This window comes from Ptychodera flava, chromosome 20, assembly GCF_041260155.1.
Source record: "Ptychodera flava strain L36383 chromosome 20, AS_Pfla_20210202, whole genome shotgun sequence".
NCBI classification, from domain to species: Eukaryota; Metazoa; Hemichordata; class Enteropneusta; family Ptychoderidae; genus Ptychodera; species Ptychodera flava.
In genome coordinates this window covers 11,696,867-11,706,243 of record NC_091947.1, presented here as the reverse complement: position 1 = coordinate 11,706,243, position 9,377 = coordinate 11,696,867, and the positions used below count along the sequence as shown (strand labels likewise).

The 9,377-nt window shown below is 39.7% G+C and overlaps 1 pseudogene; it reads left to right on the top strand.

Annotated features, from left to right (window-relative positions):
• The first annotated feature begins 1,105 nt into the window (after nucleotides 1–1,105).
• On the top strand, nucleotides 1,106–6,220 carry LOC139120043 (fibroblast growth factor 1-like; annotated as a pseudogene).
• The last annotated feature ends 3,157 nt before the right edge of the window (nucleotides 6,221–9,377 follow it).

Sequence of the window (9,377 nt, the reverse complement as noted above, 5' to 3'; positions counted from 1 at the left end):
ATGGCATGTAGACTTAAGACTGCTAAGTTGCCTAGGTGTTGACTGAAAAAAGAGAGAATAAGTTCGCAATTGGAGACATTCAGGCAAACCTTTTTACTTTATAGTAATGTGTGACCGAAAAAAGGTTTCATCTCCTGACGAGGTCAGAGCTTTGGAGTTTAAGGAATTATTCTGCCTCGTGGAAACAGAAATCTGAGTGTGTTCTTGAAATCTGAGTGTGTTCGGCTTTGGAAATTACACTGTGTGATAGTGTTTTCGGCAACATCTGAGGATCTGGTCACGTGGTTCATTGAAGTCAAAAAGAGCCACATCGTCAGTCCATCACAACCATGGGCTATTCCACCAACACTATGATATTTCCTTCACATGACTGTTGGATCGCATTTGTCGACTTGCGTTGGTTGGTGTGAGTTACATGTTACTTTACGACGCAAGTTGGGAGACCACCGCACCTCGCTGATTCCATCGCCAAATACACCGCGGCACTTTGTTGCGCCCGCCTCCCAAATTTCCAAGAAAGGAAAAGGACTCAATGAAAAAAACCGATATCCGTTTATCATTTTTGTTTGTTTTCGCGGAAGACCATACGATATACACCTCCCTTGCGTGGCACGGACGTCGCGTTTCCGGCGGCTTGGGAAATGCACGGCTGAATGGCATTGGCGAAATGTCTGGCATACCTGACCGCACGTGCAAAATGCAATTAACGAGATCACAAATTGGGCGGAAGAAGTTTACAGAATGCTAGGGCTTAGAAATGCTGTCACTTTGGAAGTGACTGACTTTTTGACACGAAAACAAAACAGGCTCTAAATAAGTGACTTCCAGTTTACAGTTTAGACTATAGACTGATAAAAAATTTTAACGTATGCATGCCTTTCTTTTTACTCCGGGTATCCCAAACTAAGTGTTTGTCCCCCGTCTACCAAATGTCACCGGGCTGACTCCCGCATTGGCATTCCTCAAATTCCGATTGCAATTGGATCTATTTAGCTTTATCCTATTTAGGATTCATTGAGTTTCCAATGGCCCAGTAACCATGGCGTTGAATATTCACGTATTCAGTCACACCACTACCTGAGTTTGAGATCGAGAGCTTGCATGATGAGGTCAACGCCTGTGACGTCACACAAAACATCTCCGTTACTTGATGAGATTTGTAAACGGGGCGGTGATGACATGACAGGCGACAGACAGCCGGTGAACGCTATAAAACGAGCGGAGCACGCCTCTCTCAGGCTAAGACGCACTCCATCCCTCCAGTGAAAGATCGATCGCTCCTCAAGCTTCGAGTTAGAAGTGCAAAAAAGTGTCTCGAGACGAGTTGAGTTTTCATTATGGCGAAGATGACGATCTTGAATTGCAGTTTTGTCTTCCAGCACATGAATTTAAAGCTGTACGCGCTGTTGGTATGTCTTGCTCATGTTTTCCTAGAGGGAAGCGCGATTCCTGTTCGAGTGACATCGGACTCCAATGAAGTTGATAACGAAGTTGCTGACTTTGACCCGTTTCGTTTTCAAACCTCGCCCATGTTCCTCACTCTCCACAGTGAAACCGGCTACAACCTCGTCATTTATCGCGACAACGTTGCAGCCAGTCGAAGGAGTGCAAACAACATCAACGGTGAGATTTCTTTTTGTACCTGTTAGCGTTTCTGTCTTTCTGTCTGTCTGCTGTCTGTCAGCGTGTTTGACTTTCTGTCCGTCTGTTTTGCCCTGTCTTTCTCTTGTCTCTATTAATCTATCTGTCTGCACGTGTGTCTGTCTCTTTTTGTCTTCTGTCTGTCGGTCCATCTGTCTTTCTTTCACCTATCTGTCCCTCTCTCCCTCCCCTCCCTCCCCCTCCTCTCTCTCTCTCTCTCTCTCTCTCTCTCTCTCTCTCTCTCTCTCTCTCTCTCTCTCTCTCTCTCTCTCTCTCCCCCCTTTCTCTCTGAATGTTTCCAAGTAACCCAGTAAAAGTTGTAAAATACATTTCACCACCTCCGTAAGGCCGTCTTTTCCATTATATCAATTATCTTCATTTAATGCAGACACATAATTTGACGAGATAAAATAATTGTTGAACAAGAGTTCGAAAGATCTTCTAAATCCTTTACTAATATGAGAACCTTAAAAGGAAAAGATTAGCTTAACATAAAGAAAATTCTTTCGCTAAAGCAAATCGAGTTTGCTGCGCGCATTAACATAGAAATCATGGCACATATTTCGCGTTTCATGTTTCATAACTCCATAACTGCTTCATTATCCAATGTAACTGTAAACAATAAGCCAATCATTTGCAAATAATATCGATGGTGATACTTATGATTTTGTAAGCGCATCAAGGACAAAATGTGTGTTCCGATTGCGCGTGTTCAACGCCAATTATCGAACAGCTTACCGGCGATGATATAAATGATCAAACTGACTATACGCGCAGGAAGTTGCAGATACAATTTTTGTAGGTAAAAAAACCCTCAAATGTTGATTTAGTGTGGTAAAACTGTTCTCGCGTGCAGACTTAAATGTTTTAAGACGAGATTTTGTCTGTTCATCTGTTTTATAGTAGAACGATAATTAAAGTTGCCTTAAACCCACGCCACAGACCAAAGAAGAATTTAAAATGCACAAATCGATGAATCATAACGTTATGTACGGATCAGAAAGCGTAGTAGATGATGACTTGCTTAGGACATTTCCGAAGATGTTCAGTCAAGGTTTACGGACGATCACGGTTTTCAATCAGAGCAATCATCCGTTGCGTCATAATCAGTGAACCGGTTTAAAACTCCCCGCTGAGTTCAGTTGAGCGATAATTGAAAGAAAAAAAACACGCAAGAGAGCCTTAAACCTTATTTTGATGTATTTTTAGTTTTAAAATCAGTTTTTTTTATCTAATATAACGTAATGATTGTAGAGAACAAATAGAAAATGTTGTTCTGGGAGTAATTGAATGCACAAGGCTAGACTCATCGTTGAGAATACATGTACCGTTTCTACAATTTAAACAGAATCTGATCTAGCGCAGCATTTCTGCAGTAGTAGTCATTCTGCTCACGATACGCATTTTAATCAAACCCTGACCGATAACTATGTTTGTGCGTGTCTTTTCGGTCCACAGAACTTCTGGAGATACGCTCCGTCGGTATTGGATTGGCTACGATAATTGGTGCTGCCTCGGATTCATACCTGGCCATGAACAGCGATGGTGATGTGTATTCATCGGTGAGTATGAGGCATCACTCCACTATATCTGCTTCTTTTCTTCCATCTTCCGGTCTTATTCTCCGCCAGTCGGGTTCATCGCGTCTCCCTGGAATACAAATGCCGCGAGCTCCTCCTTGCAATACGTGGAAATTCCTGAATTTTGTACGCTGAATATGTTAAATATTAGCCAGCTACCGTCGAAAAGATGAGTTTTTTATTCTTCTCTTTTCACAACGTTTACGTTCGGAAGACTTTGTCCCATGCTTCTGCCAGTTTATAAAAAAAAAAAACATGCAAAAAGGCTCTCTGCCTTCGAATTCTTTGGTTGGAGGGGGAGAGGGAGGAGAAGGAAGGAAGCTCAAGTCTGCGGTCGATGTTTGACATTTGACGGGCTGTGTCTGACAAGCGGCCGGTGGCATTCCGACTATTGAGATACCTTCACAAACAGTATCTATTAGCAGCCGTGTAATAATTACCGGAGACAACAATGATATTGACAACAATGATCAGTGGAATGTCATTCTCGTGGATTTTTTTTTTATTTTCCTCCGAAATCCCAACAGGGCTCCTCCCCAATTAGTTTTTAAGTTAGGAAACAACATACCACCCACAACAATGAGAACATAATTGTTTAGACAAGGAAAACACTTCACCTTTTATTTGTTGTTTGGGTTCCGGAATATTTTCTTAACAAGACAAATTAGCCAGTCACGTCCGGAATGCCTGGAATTTTGTCTTTCACCTCTTAATTTTTTAAAATCTTATGCCATCCGTCAATGTTTAGGAAGAAACAGTAATTTAACAATCCGTGTGATGAAATTTAGGAAAGGAAACAGGATGGGCATAAGTTATTGAGAATTTTGGCGTGTTACTTATTGGGTTGTGAGCAAAATAGGAATACCGCGTGGAAAGCAAAATGTGCAAGTTTTCCGAAGTGCCGTGTCATCTGCATTTCAATTGAGATCATCTTAAGTGTATTAATTACACTTTGCGACAAAAAACAAAAGGTTGGCCTTTGGTTTGAGTGACAGTGAACCGGCGTACTGTTTGTGCCCGGATGCCTCTGTTTTGTTCAAAATAAACAAATGCCATCTTCACATGGCTGCGTACCGTTAAGGAATGTGTCCTGTTTCTTCTCAGCACACGCTCCACAATAAAGTTAATCAATTAGCAAATATTTTCGCCGAGACGCCAAAGTTTCTTAAGACAGTTGAAGGATTTCTCCAAGGCGTGCTATGCTAGACATGCGAAAGACTTTGTCTTGTCAAACGTGCCACATTTCTTCCAGGAGGTGGCATTCTTGTCGTCTTATAAGCCTTTTATCTCCATCGGCAAACGTTGAACAAAAGTCATTTCTTAGGAGGGAGGTCTGTCAATTTATCCTTGTCGGCCCCGATTCTTAAACTAACATGCATTGAACACCTTAGTCTATCAACTCCTGTGGGGTACACCGTAGATTAAGGCGATACAGTGATTGAAAGTGGTGACATGCGCACTACGTCAGTGAACTAAAATATATAATCTATTTGGAATTTACCAATCACTCACCGACATTTTGTTTCGATGGACGTTCGCGAGCACTCCAAGCTTTGCTATTTAGGTTTGAAATCTTTACAAAGGACCACAGTAAAGAAAAGAACGCCAAGTAACCAGAGATGTAGATTTGACAGTCTGGCAAACTGTTCAAGTATCTCTGCTAAAATTTACATAATTGTAACAAACGACCGTCAAAATATACTTCAGCGTATATAGAAAATTCTAAACATTTACATTAACTTTTTTCCCATAATTCTTCTCTTCCGTTGCAGCCGCACTACACTCCAGAATGTGCCTTGAAGAAGCCTGACCGACGATAACTTCCGAACATACAGATCTCACAGGTACAAGGACGAGGACTGGTACCTTGCTATCGATAGGAACGGCAACGTACGAAAGGGCAGTGGCGGCCGAAAGACTCACTTCATCGCGCTGAAAGTGGAGTGGTCGACTCGCGGGATCACACGCTTGTAGACTTTGACTTTTTTCGTTGTCTTTCCCATCAGACGGAAAGTTTAAAATGCTCTGAACTATGTAAATTATGTATGTATATGTGAACTCTTGTCGGTCACTGCGTTTAAAAACGCAACAAAAACTCCATTGTTTAGGCACCTAAGCGACTGCCACGTGCCCAATGGAAATTAACCATGGAATTGTTGCCATGGTAACCGGGTGATATAACTGAGCAACGTTATGTCTGCTGACAGTGTCTTAGAAAAGCTTACTAGAAGTCACTTGTTTCTCGTTATTTTGTGCATCCATATGTATGCTGAATAATCAAGAGGACGTTGTCGAAAACTGATGGCCTTCATCCTGGCTTTAAAGCCCCTTTTCAACGTATTGGTGAATATTTGTATACACGATCTTGATATGTTGTTGTTGTTGTTGTTGTTGATGATGATGTAAACTACAGTGTACTATGCTATATTGGACGTTACAGCCTTAGAATTCAGTGTAGCATGGGTAGGTCTGTCATGATCAAGCTCTACTAAATATACAAAAATGTAGAAACCAACCGTATTTGTAAAGTCCATGATGATGTTTCGATCGACTTTGTGACAAAGCTAAATCTTGTGGTACCATTTCATGTCTCTATGTTCAACCAAGAACGCGCGCGATCGCTTTTTGGCATTTTAAGTCGTGGAGTATACGCTCTTTTATTTGCCCCTGTCAAACTTAAAATTTGGACCGGGGAGGGGGGTCTATTTCTTTGGGATTCAGCACCCTCTTTGTATATAAAGTAATGTAATTTATTTGCTGGAAACGAAATTAGATTACTATAGCATGTATATGTAGATTATACAATTTTTAACAGTGTAGGTTTTCGAGAATGACGCCAACGAATACATTTAACAAAGGCATGAGTTAAGACGATCGAAAACAGATTTTTTTTCTTGAATTATTTGAGGAGAAACCGAACATGAATGAATGAATACTTTTGAAAAATGACGCAGTGTATGGTTTCGTTTTCGAATTAAAATGCTGTTTCAGCAATGTGACCATTGTCCCCCGTGTTATTTCATTACGCAGTTTCGTACGGTAATTTGAATATCCTTTCACTGGCTTACAAAACTAACTGCTCCTCTTCGGTCGCCTTCTCCATGTTTTTAATGACCCATGTTTAGGAGACTATCAGATATGTAAAATGGCTTCACGATGATTCTTCTGTCCGCAGTGGAAAGCAATAAAAGCTAACAATTGACGACAGAACTACTGAGGTTCTTGTACATCTGCGACCAGTCGTTTCAGGCACGCTGAATCTGTGCCGTACTTAGAGAGTTCATTGACTGTATCTTGGGCATTCTATATTCTATGAAAAGAGATGCAGTGTAGCTACGACCGGGTAAGGAGAAGAATTCCCATACAGAGTTTGTCTTCTTGACGATAATATTCTGGCCGACAGTTTCGGTTCCCCGACACGTCGTTTAATATAAAATGGACAAAAAGTTCTTGATAGCTAAGCTGATAGAGGCTGCTTACTTCTTGTCTCTCCGCTTATGGACATGTGCAATACTTCCAAAGAAAGTTATAATTTGGGCTAAAGAAAATTGTTTTTTTTTATTACCAGTAATAGAACAAAGCTTGGCTTTCTCTGTACGGCAAAAACCTGGCAGTCATGGTTAAAGTTGCGTCATCCCGGGGCTAGCACAGGGTTAACATAATTGTTCTTACGTTGATACTGTACTTTTAGTCGCCTTTGGTAGAAAAGTCTCCAATGGCCTCAGCTTGTACACACGGTTACTCCCACACAGACTTTCACCTTGTAGCAATTATCGTTTGCTACCTATACCTTCCCATACAGGAATGATATTGTAGATGATACGACCATTCGTTAATGAGAAGACAAGGGCTGCCCTCTACACAAATGCGAAGCGATAGTGTGTGCTGTCGGTAATTGAACGACCTCCCCCTGTCTCGTAAGAGTTTTATTACCCCTTTACCTTTCTCGTAAGATGGAATTTTCCGATAATTATCTTACACACCGTCTTAGTATTTTATGAGAGCCCATCATCGGTCGGCCATCTGCGGTCTCTATTTTCCCCGCTTCGTTTTCTGGCCAAGTACGTAAAACTGATGAGATTAAACTGAGCCAGGCCTATTGCTATAGCAACAGTGATACTTCTAAAGAGTTGGGGAAATTTCTGGTATAATATAATTGAATATATATATATATATATATATATATATATATATATATATATATATATATATATATATATATATATATATATATATATATATATTAACTAGAAACGTGTATTGAAATATGACAGGTTCCCCAGTGTTGTGTAGCGTGGAAACGCTACACAACACTGGGGAACCTGTCATATTTCAATACACGTTTCTAGTTACATATTTACGGTTCCTTAAAACAACTCTTTCGAGAGAATAACCAGTGTAAATCTGAGGTCTCATTCGGGGAAGTAAAAAGGCCAACAGGACGGCGCACGTCAAACCAACTTGAACTGATCCGTTAGCTCAGTTGGTATATAGAGCATCCGAACTGAATTCGGGGGACGTGGGTTCAAGTCCTACATGGGTCACTTATTCAAGCCCCAAAAATTTGCTGAGCAGAGACACTCGATGTAGTTGTGTGTTTTTCATTTTAGTTTATATATATATATATATATATATATATATATATATATATATATATATATATATATATATATATATATATATATAATATATATATATATTCAGTGTTGTCAAAGTGTATAGCTGTTCTTGTTGGAAATTAATGAGAAATGTAGCGCACAAACAAATTCCTTAAGATAGTATGCGCTTCGAAAGTGAAATAATTAAACTTTTCTAAAGGAATCTGCAACCACACTCTTTCAAAATCAAGAATAAAAAATCGAAGGTCACCGTGCAAATTTTGGTACTAGAGAAACAAATTACCTAAGATTTACCGATATTTGAAATTCAAAATGGCAGCCATCCCTGTGTTAAACCCTATCGAGGAATAAAGTTTTCGAATTTCTAAAAACTAAGCTGTGAAAGGTTTTCTTACACCAAGAGCTTTAACATTGACCCCCACAAGTTGTATATCAGAAAGGAATTGTAGAAGTTTGAGAGTCCGAATATCTATCCCCGAGGCGCATTCTATCTACCTTAAAACTCAAATCTGTCTGGCTGCGACTACTGTGCAATAAGTCTAAGATGATATTGTGCATACACACACACACACATATGTATACATACATACATACATACATACATACATACATACATACATACATACATACATACATACATACATACATACATACATACATACATACATACATACATACATACATACATACATACATACTACATACATACATACATATATATATATATATATATATATATATATATATATATATATATATATATATATATATAAAGGAAAATGCGAAATAATAAAAAGTAACACTTGCTTAAGTCTATGTTCCATATATTACAAGATCATGACCACTCACTTAAATTTCTTTCAGTATAGTGTTCAGAGAGCGATTTCAAATTCCCTTTGACAAGGGAAAACGGAGGCATACAGTAATTTCTGCCATAATCTAATCTCGTGCTAAATCTTCACAATGTACTTGCAAATATGTTATGAGGTTTGTAATGTTACCATGTAATGTCAGCCAATGTTTTATTTTTGGCAGCTTGTTCGCTATGATAACAATTTCACCTTGCTTTAAAACCTGTCAAGGACTGAACATTCGAGTCACTTTACTTCCATGGGAAGCGAGGTCACAAAGTAAATGGCATCCATTTACATGTAAATACCAACAACTGCGAAAAGGGCTTTCCTTCGCTGTCTTTTCCAGTGCTGAGGTATAACCTACCGCCTACGCTGAATTCGCTCTTCGATAAAAAGTGCAAAGAAAGCAACTCGCCTTCCCGTAAACAACTTGATATAGTAAGCCAAAGGTGAGATGTCGTTAAGATATACGGAGAGAAGGAGACTAGCCCTCGACTTTCTCTCCCGTGAAGAGAGCAAATCCCACAACCGATTCATCTTTTCCGCGTGGAAAATCCCTGGAACGACATGCATGTACATTTATTTCAATTAAGGGTGACCAAACACATACATGTTTTAAAATCGTGTACGAAATCACAGAAAACAAGGTGGTTCTGTTGTGTCTTCGACCTTGACCGTCATTT